This window comes from Rhinolophus sinicus, linkage group LG05, assembly GCF_036562045.2.
Source record: "Rhinolophus sinicus isolate RSC01 linkage group LG05, ASM3656204v1, whole genome shotgun sequence".
NCBI lineage: Eukaryota > Metazoa > Chordata > Mammalia > Chiroptera > Rhinolophidae > Rhinolophus > Rhinolophus sinicus.
In genome coordinates, this window is record NC_133755.1 from 66,686,230 (window position 1) to 66,710,420 (window position 24,191).

At 42.4% G+C, this 24,191-nt stretch overlaps 1 protein-coding gene across 8 annotated transcripts in view; it reads right to left on the bottom strand.

Moving 5' to 3' along the window:
- AFF3 (ALF transcription elongation factor 3) overlaps positions 1-24,191 on the bottom strand; it is a 543,284-nt gene that overhangs the window by 276,850 nt on the left and 242,243 nt on the right. The window lies entirely within an intron of this gene.

The following is a 24,191-nucleotide window of genomic DNA, read 5'->3' on the forward strand; positions in this document are numbered from 1 at the left end:
TTTTTTTTTATTAAAATAAATATAGTTTTAAATGGAGCCACTCAATAAAATATCTCAACAGATGTTTTTCCTGCAAAGGAAATGGAACCACAGAAATTCAAAGCTAATCCATCCACCTTGCTCAATAAAGACTCCACTGTTCATGTGCTATTGCCATTGATTTTTGCAGGTTATAACAGAGGTGGAGAAGAAGTGAGCTTTTTTAAAGGTGGGTGTTTTTGTCAGTCACCAAGGAGCTTCTTCTGCATGGCCTATTTCAGACTCAAGAAGTAAAAATTTATCTTGTGCTAAAAGGGTAACTATCTCAAAGTAAAAGTAACACTTTGGTGCTATGAAGATAACTATTTCTGTGTAAATATACTACTTTTCTCCTGGCCTATGGAGTCAGGTGACGACTGATTTAAACTATACAAACATCAGAGTCAGACTGTTCTATTTATTTTGTCTCCTCTTTTAAAAGAAGTTCAGAAAAGAGTTCACATAACCCCAACCCTAATCCTTTAGCCACCAAATAAAGCATCTTAAATAAATGTAAGTATGACTTAGGGACATTGGAAAATATTTGGATTCCCCTACTGATTTATGTTTTTTACATGCAATATTATACAGAATCATTTTAAAATGGACTGTTAATATATATGTTATGCTTTGAAATCAAGGTTCAAAAATATTTTTGAATGGAGACTAATTCACCCAACATAGCAGACCCTTTTTCTTTTTTTTAAATCAAGGTTATACGCAGAAGTTACTGGGACGAGTGTGGTGAGAGTGCATGAGCCAGCTGACAGCATCCTAACTGAGCCCCCCCCCCAGGTAGATAAACATCAAATAAAAGAACATGACAGGCTCATGATCAATTTTCTTTTGAAATCCATATGCCACAAAGATGCTGCTTCTTTCACAATGGTGAAGCAAACTCTCCATGTTGGAAATGACAAAATGTTGGAAGGGAAGAAAGAGAAATATTCTGAGGAACTTCTAAGCCATCAGAGTAACAGGAAAGTGCAGTAGACAATCAACTACCTACTTGCAGCTTCAATTCCACAGAATCGGCTTCCCGAGGGAAGTCCAGGAAGCCAGTTGTCGCTGCGGTCCTGACAGACAGTTTACTACGACTGCCAATGTCTGACTAGATGATCTACTTCCTAATCTCACCCACCATGGCCTTGGAGAATTATGGTTTATACAGTTTTTCAATACGAGGAACGGGATGATGGCAGCCGAACACAGACAGAGGATAAAATCCACGATGTGTGTTATCACTGCTTGGATTCCCGGGTCTTCATAAGTTTGTCTGATGATAAAAGTCCACATGTGTCTCTAAAAGTCTACCCTAGTCTTTTTCATGACCATGAGGCCAGGAGGGGCAAAAATGTCTCAACAAGCATTGTCCCCATCATGCCTGGTAAAGCAAGAGTTCCATGATGGCTTCCACTTTGTCTTATCTATTCGATACAGTTATTTTAAAAAGCACAAACACAGATGTTCAAACTGGTATAACTGTGCATCTGGTCCTTTGGAAGAATCCTTCAAGTTAATAGGCTACAAATGTCATGAAAAGTCCTTACGACCATTCAACCATCCATATGACCAGCTATTCAAAGGCTGCCTGCCCACAACTGCTGTGAATGAAACCCACTCTCTAGACGATACAACCACTTTGCTGTGAAGGCACCTACAATTAGCAATGAGAAGCCTGAGGTTCACATGTGAGGCAATGCCAGGGTAGCCTGTGAGCAACCAAAGAGTTTGTCAAGGAAAGAGAGTAGGTGCCTTGCCTGAATTCTGCTTCACAACCCAGTGTGTTCACTGAACATGAAATATTACAAAAGAGCTGACAGGGTCCTTGGGTTCACCACCATCAAGGCCCCACAAAACTCCAAATCAAGCAAAAGGGCAAAGAGTCATGCCTTCTTTGCAGCTGGACACTTAGATGGGACATGGATGTCACTTGTTACTTCTCAGGCATTTTAATTAGCACCCTCTACGAACCGTCTTTAGCATGAGATAGAAAGAAAAGAGATTCTTAAACAGAGTCAATCTGACAGCACTGCAATGATATTTGCTGAGCCCAGACTGCTGAGAACACGTGGAGGCTGGGTGGAAACCAGACAGTTAAGCAACAGCTACATGAGATGCCAAATGGAAGTGAACTGAAGCTGGTGGATAAATGCTCTAAGGGCACGATGGCAAAGCGTCAGTCACTGTGGCCCAGCCACCATGTGCTGGGGGAGACACAACAAGGGACCATCCTAACCGTTGGAAAGTGGAGGGCTTCTTGGAGCACACTGCTTGGAAGCTTCAAGGAAAAAAAGTGGGCAGCTTTGACCCATGCGCAATGGACTATGGGGATAGAGAGTGGTTAGAGGAAACCAAAGAATGATTTACATGAGCACGGAAGGGACTGGCTGTCACACTGCTTATTTAGCCACACATAGTTCATATGCTTGATGACAGAATTAGATTCAGAAAGATCTCATTAAGCTGGATGGGCCATACCAACAAAATGGAACTTAATAGAGATATATGAGAATTGTATTGAGGCTCCAAGATACAACTCTAACAACACATAACTTATCGCTTAGGAGCCCCATGTACATAAGACTTAGAAGTTACATCTGGGAGTCAACCATGAAGCAAATTTGACCAACAAATTGATTAATTATGCAGAAGAAGAAGAGGACAACCCTATTTATGGACCAAATGTGCTGGGTTCTGGATGCACATGAAGTCACTGAAAATGCTCTCTCAGGGGTTGTGAGAATGCAAAGAAGGGTTTTGCTGTAGACAAGAGACTGGAGTATTCTACGAGGCGATTATGGGCAAAATCAGAGCCACTGATGGACGTTTCCATTCAATCATTCATTCAACAAACATTTGTGGAGCTCCTACTATGTGTCAGACATTGTGCTAGGCAGCAGAATGGCAAGACAAGGGAAATATTCCCAATACGCAAGAGTTTTCCAGAAACAAACCTGTTGCCTTATGGAGACAGTGAGTACATAGTCGCTGAAGATACTAAGGCAAAAGCTGGAAGCTACATCTCAGTCTGAGAGTGGTTGGAAATGGTAATAGATGAATTTTAGCTCCCTACATCAGAGTGGTTTATGATCATCCATGAAGCCCACTAAGCATCTTTTTCAGTTCTTCCATGTTCTAAGAAAGAAGCTAACTCAACACGGTTTTCAGTAGAAAACAACAGAAACCAACATTGGTTAATTTAAATAGCAATGGCATTTATTAAAGAAGATGTTGGGTTTCTCACAGAGTGTGCAGGAAACCTGTAAAAAGCCAGGCTGGAAGACCTCATAGTCAGACAAGGTCCCCCGTGTGCACGGCCGAGCTGGGGTGGAGAAGACACCTCCGCTGTGAATGAGGGGCTCACATCACTGCCCATGGGTACTGACGGTGCTGTCAGAAAGCAGCAGCCAGGACCACAGGAAACTGTCACCACTGTGCCCTCCCTATGGGCATGAACTCTATGGTTCCTGCGTCCTTGCATCATTCGCTTCCAATTTAACGTCTGGAGGATCTGAGGTGAACTGGCCGAGCCTGGATGGTGTGCCTAAGTCCTAGCTCTGAGGGAGGAGGGAGGAACAAGTGTGTGGCATGTTCCGCTTCACTAGGTGGGCCCTGCCTCATCAGGCAGGGGGTCCTACCACAGTGTTCAGAGGCTGAGAGCCCTAGGAAACTCATGCCATAAAAACGCTTAATGGAAGCGGCAGCGATTCTTCTCCCAATGACACTTTAACAGAGCCAAATAACTGAAACAGAAGGCCAAAAGGTAAAATAAATTACAGTGGCAAAATAACTTCCCTCATAACACTTTCATCACAGAAGTGTTTGCTTCTCCGAATCTCTTTTTAGGGAGAATTCTGATAGTCATGGTCACGCACAAACATGGTTGATGCTGACTGGCAACGGTCACAGTGAGTTTGAATAGAACTGATAAGAGACGAAAAACCAAAGAGAAACTGAAGAATTTCAGGTTGTATTATGGCAGAGGGGTGTTTACATCAGCCTGAGGGAAAATTAATTACCACTGCAGTGACCAAGAATAACTTACTAGGATCACAGGACTGGAAGAACCCTCCAGCAGTCAGGAAATCCATCACACAGTGGCCACAGGGCCTGCACTTCCAGAAAAATGGCTGGCAGCCCCCTTTCTCTGAAAGCTTCCAGAGAAGGTCACTGGATAACCTCCCTAGATAAGCAAGACTTGCCGATGTCTTAGAGCTCAGGGTCAGAGTGCTCTTTGACAATGCCTGGCTCTTTCCATCCACACCCCCACCCCCAGTAGTGACGACAGAGAGAAGGGGCTCACCATCTCTTCCATGAGTTTCACTGAGGTTTCCACAGAACAGTGCTGGGGGTTAGAGCCTGAGCGACCTCACATGCTACAAACACCAACACGCATCCACTGGGGCATTGCGGACTCTGGGTGACACTTCAGAACGCCAGATTTCCTCCAGGAAGTGTGAGCGTGCTAATCGTGCCCCTGGGACAGGTGGGCACGTGCAGAACGAGATTGGCTTTCCCCACAGCTGTCAAGCTGGGGCCCTCTCATTAACACCCACGTTTCTCTTTCTTTCTTCCTTTTTTTTTTTTAGGTCCTTTGATGGCAGCTCATGTACTTGAAGTATGTCATTGAAAAATGCACAGATGGGATCTACCAGATCACGGGAACACTTTCGCAGCTTTGGAAAGTGTGCTGGGTTTCTTTCCTTAAGGAGGAAAAAAAAAGCCTGTATTCTCATTTCTACCCATTTCCCACTTTCGTTCTGCTTTAGAAATAGATGGTTACAGAAGCCAATGTTCCAGGTAGTAATAACCAATAGGGCAATAACTAAAATGTAGTGTTTTTTGTTGTTGTTTTTTTATCCTAAAGTAGCTAATTGTCTCTGCTAATCTTGTCTTCATAGTTCACAGAGAGGGCACAGCATCTAAAATATATTCAGCATTTTCAGCTGCAACCTACTGAAATTCAATGTCGGGCCAGAAGGGGAGACAGCAGGGCAGGCAAGAGGGGCGGCTGACAGGTGGTGCCCTGTGGGGAGATGTGTCCTGAAGCAGGAGGGATGTGGGGAGGGGTTTTAGCTTGTCACGAAAGTTCTAGAGAAGGGGTGGGCATTTTGTATAGAAATGGCCAGATGATGAGGAATGGAGGAAGAGTGCTGAGGCCATGTCTGTCTTGGATGACCCTGTGACTCCTTGAGCATTTTAATCAGTTTCATCTATGGTCCCCTGAACAACAGCAAAGTGGCAAAGAGGATAAAGTTACTGTTCTCTGGGTGGACGCTGTGTTCTCTTTCTAGGAAGCTGTCTCTTTGTAATAGGGAGCTATGCCAAGATCCAACAGTTCTATTTTTAATATAAGTTCCCAATTCTGGACTTGTAGGAAGCCCCTGCCACCGCCACCTGGCCCCAGCCCACACAGGGGTCTCACCAAACAGTCCCACGCAGAGTGGGCCCCCCAGTAGTCTGTCCAGGGAAGACTGTAATCTATACATTTAACACATGTCCAGGGTTTGGGACAGGTGAGATTAGCAATCTTCCCAGCATATACCTAAGAGAATTTGTAATGACTTGGCTGATAAAATTATGGGACATGTTAAATCTCAACAAGGGCCTTCCATACAAAGAAGGCCCTCACTCAATAAACATTTACTCAGTACCTACTCTGTCCACGTGTCAGACATCGGGTTAGAGGGTGGAGGTGGGTGGAGGGGAGGGAATTAAACATGATTAGGAAAGCGTTCCTACTGCACAGAATTCCACAACATAAAGAGTCACTAATGTAATCTTGGAAATTATTACTATCTCACCTGAGGAAGTATTGGGACTGACAAAGGACTTTATTGACTCATAAGAAATGCTGAACAATAAGTATTCAAATATGTTAGTTTCTCTCCAGCCCAGTGGGGCCACCATTGAGCGCCCTTTCAAGAGACATCACAGTAGCACAGCTTACCCTGCGTCACCCCAGGTGATGTATCAGACAGCAATCAAGTCAAAGCACAGGGACAGAACTTTGACCCAGAGGGTCACTTCCATAGGATGATCCAGGGGCAAAAGTTATATCTTCTGAAGGGATTAAGAAGTACAAATTGGTAGTTACAAAACAGTCACAGGGATATAAAGTACAGTATGGGGAATATAGTCAATAATATTGTAATAACTATGTGTGGTGTCAGATGGGTACTAGATTTATAGGGATGATCACCTCCTAAGTTATATAAATGTCTAACCACTATTCTGTATCCCTGAAACTAATATAATATTGTGTATCAACTATAACTAAAAAATTAAATAAATAAAAAAGTCACCAGTGAACACAAAATTCTACTTTTCTCTGTGAGCTAATTTCATGCTGCTCCTGCAAACTGAGAAAGAGTAGGAATCTCTATGTTCAATGAGAGGCTGGCTGTACAACGGGGGGCTGCCCCATGGAGTTTTCACCAGGCACAAAGCAGCTGTGGGGGGCTGTACACGTGTGATTTCCTCAGTACATCTGCTACAATGTTTTCAGAAAATGAACTATACTGTGAGCCTGGTGGTCCTGTGGGTCAACGCCAGTATTGAGCCAACTAGCCTCTGAAACAACCCCTCCCCCCCAAAGTTCCTCCCAGCCTCAGCCTCTGAACCATCTTCTCGGCCATCCTCTGCCTCCAGGATCTGTCTGTGGCATCTTGTCACTGTCCAGCCATGAGCCCTCAGATCCAACAGCACAACCCCTCGCAGGGTGAGACCACTGCCAGCTGCCTGCTCAGCCTGCCTCGGCCTCCTATGCTTACGTTGCCTGGGCCTACACTTCCACCCCGAGGGTGTGGCCTGGGGGGGCATGAGCCTCTTCCCCCTGTTGATGGAGGCGAGCAGGAGGACCCTCTCCCACCATGCAGGAAGCTGGCCAAGATGAATGGAGTTGCACCCTGGCCATCCTAGCCCTGCAAAGCGCTGCAGCCCTGGGGATCTGCCCACACAGACGGCATCCCCGGGACTTCCTAGAGAATCATTCCTCGATGAGGAGATGCGCGGCCACCTGACTAGCCTCCAAAGGCTGGCAGACCCCCCACAGGCTGGGCGAGGACCCCTGAGGAAGGTTGGTCCTCAGGGACTAGGAGCCCAGTCCTTTCAGGGAGCTCTTTAGCCACAGTGGAGCCCTCTCTCCCAAGCTGCAGCATAAGCGAAACTATACAGATTTTGCAGGAAAAAAGGGAATTAGCGACCATAAGTAGCAGTGTTTGAAAAATGATCAGTTACACAAAGAAACCACTTGGTCCCTTAAAATGCTTTAAATTCCATAAAGTGGAATTAAATTTTGGACTCTGGAAGTACACTGCCTAAATTTAAATGCCGGGTGTGTCACATAATACTTACGTACTAAACTGCTTTTCATCTCAGTTTCTTCACCTCTGCAGTGAAGAATGTAAGACTACCTGCCTCAGGTGCGTGTGAAGTCCTGGGCACACAGTAGGCACTCAACTTCGATACACATTCGCTATTATTATATTATTAAATGTTTATTTACATCGCGACACTATGCTTTGTTCCATTTCTCATCTCAATGAATACTCTATGACCCATCCTGAAAACAGATTAAAAACCTGGATAAGTTGAATAAAATTAGTGTTTACCTTAATGTTAAGGAAACGCTCACAAGACTGACTTATTTTACAGATGTTTCTTCAACACTGACTGTCCATCAACAATTAATTGAAGGTGGTATTGTAAATATTTTCACGATACATGGCAAAAATATTTTGAGCAATAATAAATATAAACAATAAAAATAATGAATAAAAACATGTGAACTCTGCAATCACAGCAACAAACTTTCCAAACTGTTACATTAAAATCCACAGGTCTACCTGTACTTTGAATGAATCTTTTATACATGCACAATTTTGTAACGTTATGCAGTGGTCACTTGGAAAATATTGATTCAATTGAGTTACAAGTACCTTCCATGCTAACAAATGTCATTATAGAACATCGAAAAAATCCTATTTGTTTATATCACCACCAGTCTCATCACAAAAGTCTTTAAGTGCTTAAGTTGAAGAGTCAAGCTCCTGGTGGCAGATACAAGGTTTTCTAAAATTCTAAGTTCTGCTTGACAGCTCAGATTTTATCATTAGCATCAAACACTGCCAGTTATTTATCTTGAGGTAACACTTTCACTTCGTTTACTTTTGAGAACCATTGTTTGTCTCTCAGCTATTTTTTTTAAAGTAACCTGTGTCCCATTCTACCTCAGGGCCACTAAATGGCTTTTCTCAAGACAGCCATCATTCTTGGGTCGGCAGTCGAGTGCCTTACACACATTCCCACTTACTGAGTATTAGAAAGACATGTGCTCAGCTGTTGAGAGCTAATAAAATGAATAATTTTTGCTTCTTCAAGGACATTCTTAAGTGAAACTGGGAGTTTCTTGTTTGTTTGTTTTTAAAAACTGAGTGCATGGCAGTAAATACAATGACGACTAATAAATAGTTTGGTGGCACTGCTGCCATTCATGCTAAGGCACCTGCAGTCTTACCCACCATTGTTTTTACACCTAGTGTAATGTTGACGCAGTGCCACAAATAACATTTCTGTATTATTGTGAAGATAGCTTTGATGATGTACCCATTGTAAAGGTCTTGGGCCTTCAGAGAACACACTTGGAGATCTACAGCTTTTGGTAGATTGCTTTGCCTCTCAGCCTTGGTTTTCCTATCTGTAAAATGGAGATAATCATAGGACATATCCCCTAGAGTTGTCATGAGGACTGAATGGAATAAACCACGTAAAGACCAAGGAATAAAGTTGGTCTATGGTAAGTGCCATGTAAAGATTGGCTACAAGGGGACGATGGATCACTCGAAACCCTTGGTTCATTCAGGTGTGATAAGAATAACCATCTCAGTGGTTGAATAAAAAGAACATTATCATCATTTCCACTGAAAAAGTTCTTGGTTATTTCCCTGAGGTAAAGATTGACTGCTCAGAGACTCCTTCAAATGCCTTTCTTACAACAGCTGTCATTGCTGAAATTTCCTGTGATGTGGCCTGAGTACATTACCCACCCCACCTCTGCATAGTGTTCTCAGCATCTCTTCCTGGGGGCTGCCTGGAAATCACTCAAGGCACTGGAGAAAAAAGCTGACACTTGTATTCACGTCTTCATGTGTGTGTGTGTTCTCAAAATACAGTGAACACCGAGAGAAACGAGAAATTGCTTGAACCCTGAACCTGCTATGCCATATTGGCTCTCTGCAGTTCAGCATGGTTTCCAAAAATGACTTGGGGCACAAACATCTGTCCCTATGGCCCACAAGATAGGAAACTGACTTCGGAGCTTGTGTTTTCCTGACGGCATTAACGTGATTTTTTTAAAAAAATTAAGGCAGATACAGATGTGCAGTGGAACAAAATATAAACTTGCATGAATTTTTTTAGACAATACATCGTTTTGCTTTGGGGGTGAGCTTTTTGATGCTGCTGATGTCTTGGGCCTCATCCTGAACCAGCCCCATCTGTCTCAGAGCACTACAGCCTGAGCTCCTGCTCTGCGACCTTCAAACGGGCCTGGATCCGTGCTGCCTGAGGCCCGCTGCTCTGTAGGCCTGACACAAGCCCCAGGCCATGCTCTTCCCAGGGCCGCTCCTGCTCAGAGGCCTGGTCCGACCACCCCGTTTAAAGGAGCTCCCTCACTCCCACCCCAAGTCATTCTCTGTATCCATTCCCCAGTTGTTGTACGTGTGTTTTTTTTAAATAAAATGATCAGTATCTGAAATTATTTTCTTTATTTGCAGTTATCTATCTTCCTACAATACAACTATTCTCCATTGAAAGATCTTGTATTTTTGGTCACTACTACCTTCCTGGTAAATAGTGCCAGAAACACCGTTGGCACAGACTAAATATTTGTTAGCTGAGTGGTGTACAGATGTCCTGAAGGCCTGCTGACCCTAGGTGTTCAAATCTCTCCACCATTAGGGCTACTGGGCACATGGAGTACTCAACATATATTCGTTGATAGTATGTGAACGAATGAATAAATGAGAATTTCTGACTCTGAAAAGGACTAGGTTTGGGAAGGCTAGTGACCTCACTAATTATACACAGAAGCTCATACGCAGCTTGGCTGCATAGAGTCTGCCAGGCACACGCTTTGACATTTACTCTTCAAACAGCAACCCCAGTCTGGTTTTTGCCCTATCATTCCACAAAAGTTACTCACATGAAAGTCACTCGTGATCTCCATGCTGCCAAATCAAACAGGTTTTTCCAATCTTTATCTCTCTTGTCATTCTAAGCAGCGTGGCAGAGTGGGCCCCTCCTCCTCCACTGACCCCATTCTCATGACTCACAGGGCAATGGGGATTTCTGGTCTCTCCCTGACTCTCACTTGACTTTGCCAGCTCCTCCCCAATCACTTAATGTTCCTGGTCGTCCTGAGAGACTCAGTTCTTCACTTCTCAGGCCACACTCATTCGCTCCACCACATCATACAGTCCGATGGCTTCAAATATCGTTTGTATGTTAGGTCCCAAATGTGTATCTCCACCCAGATCTGTTGTTGAATTCCAGGCTCATTATCCAACTGCCTAGTTGGCAATCAACTTGAACATCTCACAGAAATTCCAAAATGTCTATAACTGAAGTCTTGATCTACTAACCTTCTTCCATCTTTCTCACCTTGGGAAATGGCCACCCCACAAACCCACTTGCTGTCCGACCATCACACCCACTTCATCAACAGTCACGTCGATTCGACCTCCAAGAGCTATTTTATGTCCACATAGTCTGATCCACCTCCAATGCCGTCACCTCATCCTAAGGTATCATCACTTCTCACCTCTTTTAACCTGTTTCCAACTTCCCTTCTCGCTATTTCTCAGCCTGAAACACGTTTTCTCCAACTTTTCTGCTCTCTGAATCTTCCATAAGAACCTTGGTTATATTGGGCACTATACTGAAAGACTTTAAGCAGGAAAAATGCTTAAAACCAAATCTGTATTTTATAGTGGTGAAAGAATGGAAGATGAATTAGAGTGACGAGGATATAACAGTGACTCTGTTGAGATGGGGTGTGTAGGATGAGACGTAATTGGTACATAGGGTGGGAGGAAGATAATGATCTCTGTTTGGGGCATGCATTCGGGACGTCAGTGGGGCATCAGAAAGAAATGTCCATCACCTGCCATGATGGGGGCTATGGAAGGTGCTCACAGGTTGGAACTTCCTCTTTGAGAAACCAGAAAGGGACCTGACTGGAAACATGAAGAAAGAGACCCTGAGAGCCCATGGGTGGTAGAAGCCACTGCAATTGTTGGCACCCAGATGAGGGAACTTCCTTCATATTGAGATTGTCACTGGCAGTTTATTAAAGACCATTATTCTGTAGCCATACGTTCATGGCATGTTCACAAAACACATGAAGCCAGCATGACTATTTTTGGAACGCAATAAAAAGTAAGTGAAATATAAAACTATTTTACAAGCATAATATAGTACTTTGTTTCATAGCAAACTGTAACATTTGCTTGCCACTAGCCTAAATGTCACTAAACAGAGACTAGACACCATTATCTTGATAGATGTTAATTTCCTTCCATTCCAAAACAATGTAGTTCACAAAAGAGTGCACTGTTTGTTCAACAAATATTCACTGAGTCCCACTGTGTGTCAGGCGCTATTCCAGATGCTGGAGATAAAGTGGCAAGGAAGACAGACAAAAGGCACAAAATGCATATTGAATGAGTGGGTCCAATCAAATCACACTATTATTACATCACACTGTCAACACTGCTTCCCAGTTTTACAGACATGATACTGTAAGTCAGAGAGCCTTGATTTGCTAGCAAAGGTACCTATCAGGTAAATTCTACGTTAAAACAGACACCCAATAAAATGCAATAATATGTAATAATATGTAGGGGAAAACAGAAAGCAAGAAGAGGAAATTGGCCATATTCTCCAGGTCAACAGCGAGCACTAATTGAGTTGAGGAGAAAAATCATAGCTAAGCAATTTGACCTTGGAACAAAATTCTTTCGGGTGAATTTTAAGTGGCTAAATTACACGTTTTGGGAGAATAGTTCTTGTTATGGAACGTTCTTCTCTGTGTGATTCAACTTAATCTCAACGTTTTGTTGTTGTTGTTGTTGTTTTTTTTTGTTACGTCACAGTCGGGAAAAGTCCATATTATAATCAATCACCTATTTACTGCAACACACTGAGTGTTTTCACCCATTCGTGAAAGATTTTTAAATGCTCAGAGCCTCCTACATCTCATGATTTCTCTTTCTAATCTGGTACTTTACAATAAGTAGATTTAGCAAAAACAAAGAAAAAAACTTGTGTTGGAAGGCACTTCTAGTTCTTTCAATTCTCATGCTCTCTGGAGCTATACTTTTATATACAACCTAAAAATAATCGATGATACAGTGTAAATTTAAGAACTTGTTAGACATTTCAATCAACTGTTTCAGAAAGCTATAACTCAATTCTTGATTTGGAAATACGAAGTCTCTCAAATAGAGAACAGGCGGATGGGTGATTCCTGACGCTTGCCAGCAAGTCTGGTTTTTTTCACTTCGATTTAACTGTATCTTGATCAATCTACCATGTTTCCCCGAAAATAAGACCTACCCCCAAAATAAGCCCCAGTTAAGATTGTCAGCCAGATGGATATATTTAGTACATTATGACGATGTTCCAGAAGATGACATGACTGTATGTGAATAAATGTAGATTGTTGTACATGAAAAAAATTAGACATCCCCTGAAAATAAGCCCTAATGTGTCTTTTGGAGCAAAAATTAATATAAGACCCTGTCTTATTTTGGGGGAAATATGGTAGTTCATCTAGATGTAAGCAGTAATTCTTTTTACACACTTTGGTTCTTTAAGTCTATGGAGTAACTTTCAAATATCTGAATTAAATGTGGGCAGAGTTAAAGAAAACTAGACAACCCTAGGGCCACAGACTTCAGAGAAGATATCAGGTTTTCCTGTGCACATGAAGTCTACATCCATGGGCAGCCCGGGAATTTGCTGGATAAAAGCAATCAGTAATCACATAGGGCCAAAAAAAAAAAAAAAAAAAATGGTAGAGCTGGTCATGGTGATGGAAACGCAGAGCATGCAGCTCAGAAACTGTTCTCCAGACTGTATTCTTTTAACAAAGACACCTACTATTTATGCTTTTGAAAAAAAAAATCGGTGACTTCCCTACACAGTCCATAATGAGTTCTGCAGATTCATGGAATTCCTTTCTTGAAATCATTTCCTTTAGCTGAATTTTTCTGTTTATACTATCCATCTCCAAGCTTATTTAAATTCAGACTGTGAACAGGGACCATGTTTATATCTTCTGAGCTGTGCTCATCAACTTCCCAGTAGCTCCATAAATGTCTGTGTAACAAAAATATTAATAATATTAATGAAGCATTTCATAAAAACTACAGAGTGTGGATCAGTTTTTCTTCCATTTCCTTGAGGTATAACGTGCCACCTTTGGAAAATTTCTCTATTGGGAGGAGAACAGTCAGAGGTTCCCTATGAAGGTAATTCGGACCCTTTGGATAGCTTACCCAGAGTCAACTGGGTATAAACAACTGGTCCTCTATAATCTCTTGTATTTTGCAAAAGGCAGCCAAATAAATTGGGCATCATTTCACATATGATCAGGTTTACAAGCCATCAGGTCTTGCCAGTTGTGCCTAAGGGCCACATCTGTGTTGTTGCCCTTAGTATGGAAACCCTGGCCTTACTACCGTTGTTTCCCCGAAAATAAGACCTAACCGGGAAATAAGCCCTAGGCATGATTTTTCATGAAGGCATCCCCTGAACATAAGCCCTAATGCGTCTTTTGGAGCAAACCGTAATATAAGACCCGGTCTTATTTTTGGGGAAACACGGTATCTTTACCTCTTCTGTAGTTTTTATGTCCTTTTCGATTATGATTAATGTCCATGGGAACAGATAAAGTAGCTACTCTTTCAACAGGCATGAGCTATCATCAATTATCACTGTAACTTTCATTAAAATATTAAAGTAGTTAAGGACCAAATAGAAACAGTTTCCCTTATTAATTTCATTTAAAATAACAATGAAAGTGGAAAGATGGTTATATGTTCATTAACTTGCTAATGAAGCCAGGCCAATAATTCAAAGCTGGATTGCCTGCCTGATATCGATCTGCAGTATCTATCACCAGCAGAGATCACTTGGTAAGAGGGACTTAAAGTAAGTATCAGGATTTTTCCTTTCCGAGAATTCATCTTTGGATTTTTGTGGCTGGTTGTTTTCTTTCCAGCCTGCTGGAAACGGAAGATCCCCTGAAGCAAGCAGGCGTGAGTGTAGCCTGGGGAGTGAAATCCTGATGAAACCTTTGGACATCATATTAAAGTGGACAGGAGCACGCCACACGCCCTCTGGTTCTGTCACATGCCCGGATAGAGCCCGACGGGGTTCTGGGGAGGATCTCTGGGGACATGGCTCTCTCTGAGGCTCTGACTCACAGCACCAGGGCTGTTTTTCTTCTGGGGAAAGACCAGACACTTGCCCTTTATAAAAACCTCTAGGATGAGTCACAAGGAAAATCAGCTGCCATTCGGGGGTGGTGGGTGGAAATCCAGGCTTGAAAATGAGGCCACGGGATGGGCCGAATGGTCCTGCGGCTGCAGCCCGGGTAGTGTGGGCTGGTTTTCATGACTGTGCCACAGGGAGAATCCCATGTGGCCCTCATCATGCATGTCAGACTCCTACTTGATTTCAAAAGGGTGCTACCCACCCTGGAAAAAAAAAAAAACACAACAAAAAACCTAGCCCACTGAGATGGGAAATAACACAGCCAGGGAAACAGATGGCTCAGGAAGAAGCAACGTGGTATAACAGTGAGGGTGTGGGAGTCAGAGTGTAGGCTGGGCGAGGCGACCCGGGAGGAGAGAACGGGCATCAGTATGTGGCGACAGATGACAGAGTGTTGTTTGGGAGGAGCAGTTGGAGGAGGCAAGGGAAATGGAAGTGATGTATTGATGCATAAGGGCTGTAGCATAATTAGGAAAAATCCCCCTTCTGTCGACTCCATCAGTCCTGCCTGGTTCAGGAGAGAGCGCTGGCTTCGCTGAGGAAACAGAGGTCACACGCAAGTCCAATAGGCCTTCTCTTTCTGATGGAAACAAACCCGAACTGAGCTCATTTGTGTACAGCTGGAGGCAACATAAACATGGCTGCGTAGAATGCTTTATAGAGTACCCGCCTTTGTACTCCATACTTCACCGAAGTTAATAAGTAGGTGTCAAACTCTGAATTAAAATTCCCAGAAGAGGACACAGCACAAAGGACAATAAAAATGATTTTTAAATAATCATAGGGATAAATAGCATCCACTTCTGACAAATGTAAGTGCTGGCATAAAATGTTATTAGGCTACAGACATCGTCTTTTGTTCAGGAAGTATGCCTTATTCTCCAGCCATGTCATTCATCTTCCTAATGAGCCCTCGAAATGTAAATTAAATAGCAAAGACGGATTCGTTCGAGAAGCATCTTTGTGCTAGGTGTTAAACCATTTTTCTACTTTTATTCTTATATGCTGGTTCCTTTTTTTCATGGTGGGGGGAAAAGCCCTCAATACTTGAACACTTTATGGGGCAAGTTCATGTAATTTGTATTTTCAGTAAACAGTTCATTCATTCTTTAGTACTTTGGGATCTGCAATTTCAAAGAAACAAAATCTCATTTTAAAATGCTGTGCCCTGTAAATTATGTTTGATCTGGAAAATCTTAGGAACCTGGGTATGCATTTGCTTTCTTGTTTTATTCAGAAGTGATTTGGTCTAGGGAAGCCCTCAATGAGAAAGGATTAGTGAAAATTTCAAACAGCTTTAGTTTACTGAGCTGAATGCATTAATGGCTAGTCAAACACCATTTCAGCCATTAATGATAAAAGAATAAGGTCATGAGCCAAATTAGTTGCGATTTCTTGTTATGTATTGATAAGAACATTACCCGTTCCTCTGATGAATAGAGAAATCAGGGTTTTGTACTTGACCTGAATTTATGCATGAGCACACACAACAGGAGTAACTGAGCAGCACCACTAGGGAGGTATCCAGGAAAAACACACTGAGAAAGGAAAATAGCAACAAATCATGCCTCATTTTGGCCTGATTGGTCCTCATTTGCCGCTCTGTCTCTCTCTCTGTTTCTCCCCCCACCCCCCACCACACACACACACCCCTATCCTCTCTTATTGCAACATATAAATCATTCTTTGCACTCTCTGACTGTTCCTGTATATGTGAGAGCTCAGCTCATCCGCCTGTTTCTCCAGCTCTTAGCTCATTCATTGTGTGTGAGTGAACGTATACAAAATGAAGATACAAATAATTGCCCTGTTGAGGTTTACCTTCTGTCCAGGGAACAGCCATTTATCTGCCCAAGGGGGTTTCTGCAGCCTCAATCTGCAGAATAAATTATCATTAACCAGTCTTGGTATTCTAGAGACATTATATTTTATGAGGTCAAAATGTTGGAGGAATACCCAGAGGGCGAGCTGAAACCATCCAGCTGGGAAAGGAGTAGGCTGGGGAACAGCATTATATGAAAGACCGAGTTCTTACAGTGGCTGTAGATCAACTGCTGGCCCCGCCTGAGGTCAACCCTCAAAGCCTGGCTGGCTCACTGGGACGGTTGACTTTGGGAAGCAGCCATACCCTTGGGGCAATACCCAGTGATGGCCCACCTCTAGGTGAGGGGCCTCTCTCTTTGAAGGTCTGGCTGATGAAAGCATATCAAGATAAGTGGGAGCTCACAGGAAAGCCTGCATATTCCATTCTGATCTATCTTATTTCATTAGTTATTTTTAATGGGGACTGTTCTTTATAACAGGACCAAGTTGAATGCAATGCGAGGCTCAAAACTGTCAACATGACAGTTGGCTGAGCCCAAGCCACGGACATTTCATTTCTGCCTCTCAATTTCCTACTAATGCACATTTTGATCAGGTTATGACCTAACAACAGTACTAATTAGTGGGGGAGAAGCTAAGGCCTTGTGTCCATGGGCCTGAGAAGTTTTGGGGTCGGGGGGACAAGAAACAGGGAAGGAAGCAGTTTGAGTGATAAAGTGAATGTTAACCCTGACAAAGCAAAACAAAGCTATACAGATAGCTGGGAAAGTATTATACCCCGAGAGACATATTTTAAAGCACAATTTAAGCCTCGTCCAGAGTCCGGAAAGATTAACTGCTTAGGATATCGATACATTTTTTTTATTTTCGACCCCAGGCAGGAAAAACAATGTATAGTCTAGGAACTGCAAGGTGCCCTACTGTAGAGAATGTGCTTTTTAACCTTTGCGATATGTTAATATAAATTCACACCAATAATATACTCGTACATGCTCACACATAAAACCTTTCAAGTATAAAAGAAATCAGCTACTCCCTGTTTTCTGAGAAAATTCCCAGTGAAGAAGGATCTCAGTTGGAATGCACAGATCTTCAAATTCCTGCAAATGGGTCCCATGTTAAATGACTGACAGTATAGGTAGGAACTCCACAGAATAAAATCCATGCTTCATTAGTCCCCCAGCTGAACTCAGAATCCCCTGGCTCAGAATATATCACAGCCTTTAAAAATAAATTCTCTCCTGAATTAACATCTCAGAATCATTCATCTTTGCAGTGACCCTTCAATTTCCTTTGGAAGAGAACTACTGCATTTCACCAAGGTCTTTTTTTCTTTTGGCAAACCATGATTTCATGGCGAGAAGACAAATAACATGCTCCTTCTTTGATCATTTCCCCATTCTCACCCACAAGGTGGCTTCTTTTTCCTTCTCAACGGAAACAGCCTAAATCTACAATCAAGAGACAGCCATCTACTGAGTCAGGAAGGGGCTAAAATTTAATTTTAGGTATAATGTGAAAACAAAAACAAGGCTAGATAGAATTATTATAAATTTCAGCAAGAAGGAAGCATTGCAGTTAATAAAATTTTGCAACATTAAAAATGGTTGGGATCTTATTCTTCATTGCAAGGGCCTGGTTTATTAAGTAGACACCAAACTCAGCTTCATTATTTCACGCAGTCACCACCAAATATTAATAATGTTGACTTATTTATTAGGCCAATGAAGGGATGAAGTCTGTGTGCAGTCAGGATATGCTGCCTCATTCTACCCAATGCGTGTGACACTAAAGATACAGACATCATGTTTAAACACATTAGGAGACCTTGGTCTAAAATATCTCTACTATAAAGCCTTCTTAAGCAGAGAACCATTTAGAAAGCAAATAATTATTCCTTTATTTGTTTATTTGTTAGTTGAGATTTTCAAAGTGAGGTGTTTACTTCTGGCAGAGTATGTCTACCCTATCCCCAGTTTTCACTGTGAAGACCGCATAAGCCAAATTCCAAAGGAGACCTATTCTGGTTTAGGGATGGCTGGGTTTACTGTATTTGCTTCTCCCACCATCTTCCAACTCCAGTTCTTCCTTCTATCAAGGGTATTCATTTGAATATTCCATGTGGAGTTCACATTTTCATTTCACATTGGCCAGAAGTGGCTTTCTCAAAGCTACCCACCTCTTCCAAATAGCTCTATTACTAGGTTAATCTTACAAGAGAGCTCTCACCATTTAGTTCTCCATGTTCACCCACCTTTAATGGCTCCCCATCACCCAGAGGATAAATCTATAGCCCACGGAGCCAAGCTCAGCCCCACACGCAGCCTTCCTGCCGGGCTCATTTGGGCATTTCCTTCTGGACAGTGTGCATTCCTGCGGAGAGGTCCTGCTTTCTCCCCCATTCAAATTCTTCCTCTGAAGATGTGCTCGAACCCTACCTCACATATAAAGACTGTCTCTCATCTTCCTCAAAACCCAGTGTCTGCACTCCTCCTGCTTGATACTCACTCTGAGTGAGCTCCTTCACGTTCCACTTGCCTAATTTTTACCAACATCTCTGAAGGTCCGCCACTGTCATGGGTGTAGCCTACACAGAACAGACTGCCTTATTGTGGGGACAGAGCCCCAGAAAGTAGTTTACAGGCTCTCGGCCTCATGTGGAGGAGTGCTGGCTCGGGTAGTAGATGGCCGTCAGCTGTAGCCAGTTAGCCAATTAGCCGCTAATATAACTGCTGTGGCTACGCTAGCAGAGAGAGGAGGAAGAATGGGGCTAGCAAGGAGATGGCGGCTGGGCTGGCAAGCGCGGATGGCGGTTTGTGGACAGTGTGGATCCAGCCTCCAGTGAGAGTATAGTGCCGCCAGAGAGAATATAGTGGTATGACTCCCCTACCTATGGCTCTGTGGGTGTTCCTTTTTGGCCTCACCATGTCCTGCGTTCTTGTATGGGGAGCGGGAGCAGAGACCCCGCCGGACGCCCTGCATGACACTTATCCATGGTCAAGACCAAATAAAATGAATCATCTTAAAACTGTTTTCCCGTTCCCACTTTCAACTGGAGGAAACGTGAATTCCAGGGAGATACTCCAGTCCCTTAAAAGTGTGGTTGTGCTCAGTAGTTGAGGTTTCAGGAATGAAAGTGCAGGGACCTTTTTGGTTCAGAAAATTCCATCCTTTGACCCCTCGTAAGTTTTAGAGGTAGTAAGAGATTTGGAGCCCTTCTGGGTCCTTTTCAATGATCACCCACGTGTCTGCAGTGCGTGCTCATTCATTATGCCTTCCTCCGAATTGGGAGACAAACTCCACCACTTGCTTGAGCCACTTGAATAAGCTAATTTCGGGGGAAGACCTCACTTTCGGGGCCGATCTAATCTACAGGGTCAGCTTTGGAATCAATCATGTGACCGGTCTCCTTCTCCTCCCCTCTCCTGTTACAATGCTGGCAAGGGTGCTTACCTGTTAACCAACTTGTTTTATTTCATCTCCTACTGTCTGGAGATCTGCCAGGAGACACGGGAACAGGGGACATATAGATAGTAAAAGTTTATTGATCCACTTTACTCTTAGTGATTGATCTGGAGAAGGGGGAATGAGGCCTGAACCAGGAGTGCAGTTCTTTCTTAAATCCTCAAAATACATTGACAAATCTCCTTTAAACACGCCTCTTATGCACTGTCTGCCTGATATCCAGCCCTGTTCACTTTTTGTTCAGTTATATCTTAGCTTTCAGGTTTACTATCTCTTCCTACTTCAGAAGGGTTTACAAGACCCTAAGATGGATGTTCAGCTTCATGTTAGCTATGTCTTATCATTACTTTCCACCCACACATTCCAAGATTGGGAGAACACCCATCTTATCCCCGGTGAGCTGTTGCTGGGGAACCCTTTCTGCAGGTTGGCCTTAGCCTACCCCAATCCATGGATGCTGCAAGATGCCTGTGGCTATATTAAAGCTAATACACTGGAGTCATTAAACAAAAACCTTTCTTAGGAACAAAGGAGGGATGTGCAAGGTCAGATGGCCCCCTTAACATAGGATGGACACATTTTCATGACAGGCCTGGGCGAAGTCTCTGCTAGAGACTTCTTCTGCTAGAAAATGCAAAGGTTGCAAGTTTGCCATCAGGAAAATCTCTAATTGCTTTTGGACTATTTTAACTTCAAATCCACTGGGTTAAGGTCCTTTAAAAAGGGTCTGTACACCATGCTCCCTGGAAGAAATTCTATTAGCCAAATTGAAAAAAACTAATGACAATAAGGCAGACATATATTACCTCAAAATGACCGCTGTGGAAGAAATTCCATTGTAACATTTGATTTGTAGATTTCTTAAATGGCAAAAAGAACAACAGTACTCATGAAAGAATTTAACTGTATGAATTTGAGATATTTTCTTAAGTTTGAGTTTTCAAAACACTTCAATTTAGAACAACCATCTTTAAAATATATTGACTTCCACTTGTACCTAATGCTATAGGAAATAGCAAATTTCTCTTAATTAAATTTCCGGTGACTCCTAATTGCAAAAATTTCATCACTTATCACCTCTCAACTTCTCTTCATGGGATGGCTGAACTAGCTCATGTACGCAAATACGAATCACCAGTCAGTGTTAGAAACAGAAATGCTGGCAACACTGGTGTGTCCCTCACAGGTGGCAGCCGCCCCCCTCCTCTGGGGGGCAGGGCACCTAAAAGCAACACAGGTGTGCAGACAGAAGCCCGCTGAGCAAATCCGTTCACCTGTGTGTTCCCATCATGTTCAAGCTGGCCTTGATCTCTAGAATGTAAGAGGTTGACGGGAAAGAGCAACTAGCCAATTCAGCCCTAAGTCAAAGAACCTGTCTGAGAATCCAGAAGAGGCAAAAATACACCCTTTCCTGACAATTTTTTAGAAACACAAAATTAGTGGAAGAAAAACTCCACCATTGTTGCTAGAATCATCTTTAGGTAAGAAAGACAATAAATACTCCATGTATTCTAGGTCTTTTTTATAACTGATATTCAGGGTAGTGTTAGCACCGTGCTCATTAATTCTGCATCTGCTTGGTTTGTGAAGTTGATTCTTTTTTTTTAAGCAATGCGCTATCCCTGCTCACCACATATCAGAGTGTAGTCACAGTAATGTAGTTATATTATGTGATAATTATTGCTTAAATACATGGACTCTTATCAGAAAATATAAGCTAATGTCAGGATTTAGTCTGACTTTTAAAAAAAATCCTAGTTGATAATATAGTATCTGGAACATGGTTAGCATTCAATAAATATATGTTTTTATTACTGTTGTAGTTATTAAGCTATTATAAGTTATCGAGTACTGAGAGCTTATTGCAAAAGGCACTGTGCTTAAAGTCTTCCCGTACTTTATCTGACAATCCTTCATCACATCCCTATGAGAGGGGAATTACTTCCTTCTGTTCACAGATGAGTCAATGGGACGTGGTAAATATGCAACTTGCTCCAATTCAGCCAGATGTAAAGGGTGGAGACTGGCTTCCGTCTGGGTCGGCACAAATCCCAACAGGTAGGTTACTGAGGGCTGCACCAACATCCATGCACATTCATTATTCTAAGAGCTAGCTCGCTGCACTTATTATTTGTAACCACATTCAGCAAGTGCTGTGTTAAGAACATCACAGACACTGTCATACACAGTTCGAACTCTGCATCGTACATCTTGGTAATGAACCTCATATGAAAACTTTAGATAATTCCAAAGCAAGGAATGACAAAGTACATTCCCAAAAAAATACTGGGATGGAAGTCGTAACTCTAAAAATGAAATAGAGTAAAACTTCCCTGAAACTTAAGGACAAATGAAGAGAGTAAATGATGGAAGCATTGGTATAAGTTAAGGGAATTTCACTGATAAAATTCAGCGTAGAGATAGATATGTAATTTCAAGTGAATGAAAACTGTCAATTAAACAGAAGCTTTAGCATATGTATAATGTTTGAATTTTGCCTCTTAAAAAAAGCATTTCATTTTTTGTACCACATTAAACACTACATTCAGGATTTCACAGCTATGAGACTGTAAGTGTTTATTTAAATTAAATGTTATAATTACCTTAGTACCTGTAGATAAGTATATTATCGTTCCCTGTATTTCTTCCTATTTTGTCAATTTCTTTTTAAAAATTGTATGAGTAGAGTAGGGTTTGAAAGTCACCATCTGACAATGACTTTTAGTCGTAAGCATTTCAGATGGACATTTAACCCAACGTAACTTTAAGAAGTCTTTCTCTTTTATGTATTGTAATCAATCACTCCTACTTCTGAAAAGACTTAAGCATGTACATCAAAACTGTATCTTTTTTAAAGCACGCAGCTGTCTTTGTCAAAGCGTTGCATCTTTTCAAGGAAATGTCAGCAATGTTATTCTTGGGCCTCCCTCTGCCCTAGAGGCCAATGAGGGCTGAACAATGAAGCCAACAAGACAGTTAATCAATAGGAGTCACAGCACCATTTTTTATCCTCTAGAATCTTCATTTTCAATGAGGTTTACATCATTAAAGTAAGAAAGCAGGACCGTCAATCTCCATTGGTTTCAAGTGGTAGATGAAAGAATTAATTTGACTGTCATAAAAGTAATGATGCAACTGTGCGCTTTAAGTCTTTAAACATTCGTTCATAGGTTTAAAACTTAGGACAGACATATTGCTGAGAAATAAAATCACTGATGTATCAATTTGTTTCCTCACAGTCCAACTAGATTTCTAACAGATCTGAATCTTGGAAAGAAAAGCAAAAGGTTTCAATACAAATCCTTTAAGGTGCTATGAATAATATATTTGAAGTACATGTATTAGCAGTGGCACCGGTGCCATTGTTTCTGAACAATGTTGACACATGTAGTCTCAACACATCACTTAACACCCACGTGACCCCCTGCTAGGTTTAGTGGGTCCAAAAGCCTATCAAGCTCTCTTGAGGAAAAAAAAAAGTAAAATTAGGTCCAGGGGCTTATAGGAGGACCACACAAGCCAGCAGCCCTGAAACTGAATCTTGATTAACTTAACGGTAAATATGCCCCAGCCTCATCCACTGAAAAACACGAGTGTCGTTTTGCTCACACACTGCAAGTTCAGAATGAGCTGGGATTTTCCTTTGGTCTTCGTTTTCCCACGGCAGCCTCCTCTGACCTCCCTGAGATATTGTGTACTACTGTGGCAGAAGGTGGGTTGAGAAAGAAGCATGGAGACCCCAGCCCAGCCCACGGGGTTCTGTGAACATCTTGGAAAACTGCAGGCAGCCACCCTCACCCAGTGCAGAAGTAGCGGCGAGGGACTGCTTTCTGAGCTTTACACAATTTAGGGACTGATGGGATTGTCATTAGGTGTTTGTATGTTCAGGGTTTTCAGAACTAGCTTTACACATTTACATGTTATGCTTCTAATCATTTGTTTTTGGTACGAATCTTCAATGGAAAATCCATCAGAAATGCAATAAGGAATGGAGAGGAAGAAAAAGTCAGAAGGGATCATGGACTTTTAACTCTTGATGAAGGTACATGTGTTGGCACCTCGTTTTTTACTGAAACACAAGCAAAGCAAGCGCTGTCTAAGACATCACGATGCCTGACCGGGCAAATGAATGTTCATGTGTGTGAGCAGACAGAAGACCTGGGGTGGGAGGAGGCATGTTACTTCTATAAATTCGGCACTTTCTCACAACCATGGGTTCTCACGTGCTGCACACCAGCCGCCCTTCCCCCACCCGTCCTTCAAACAGCAGGGGTGTCGGAGACAGGCTTTGGTGTTCCCGTTCTGTCTGGGCAGAAGTG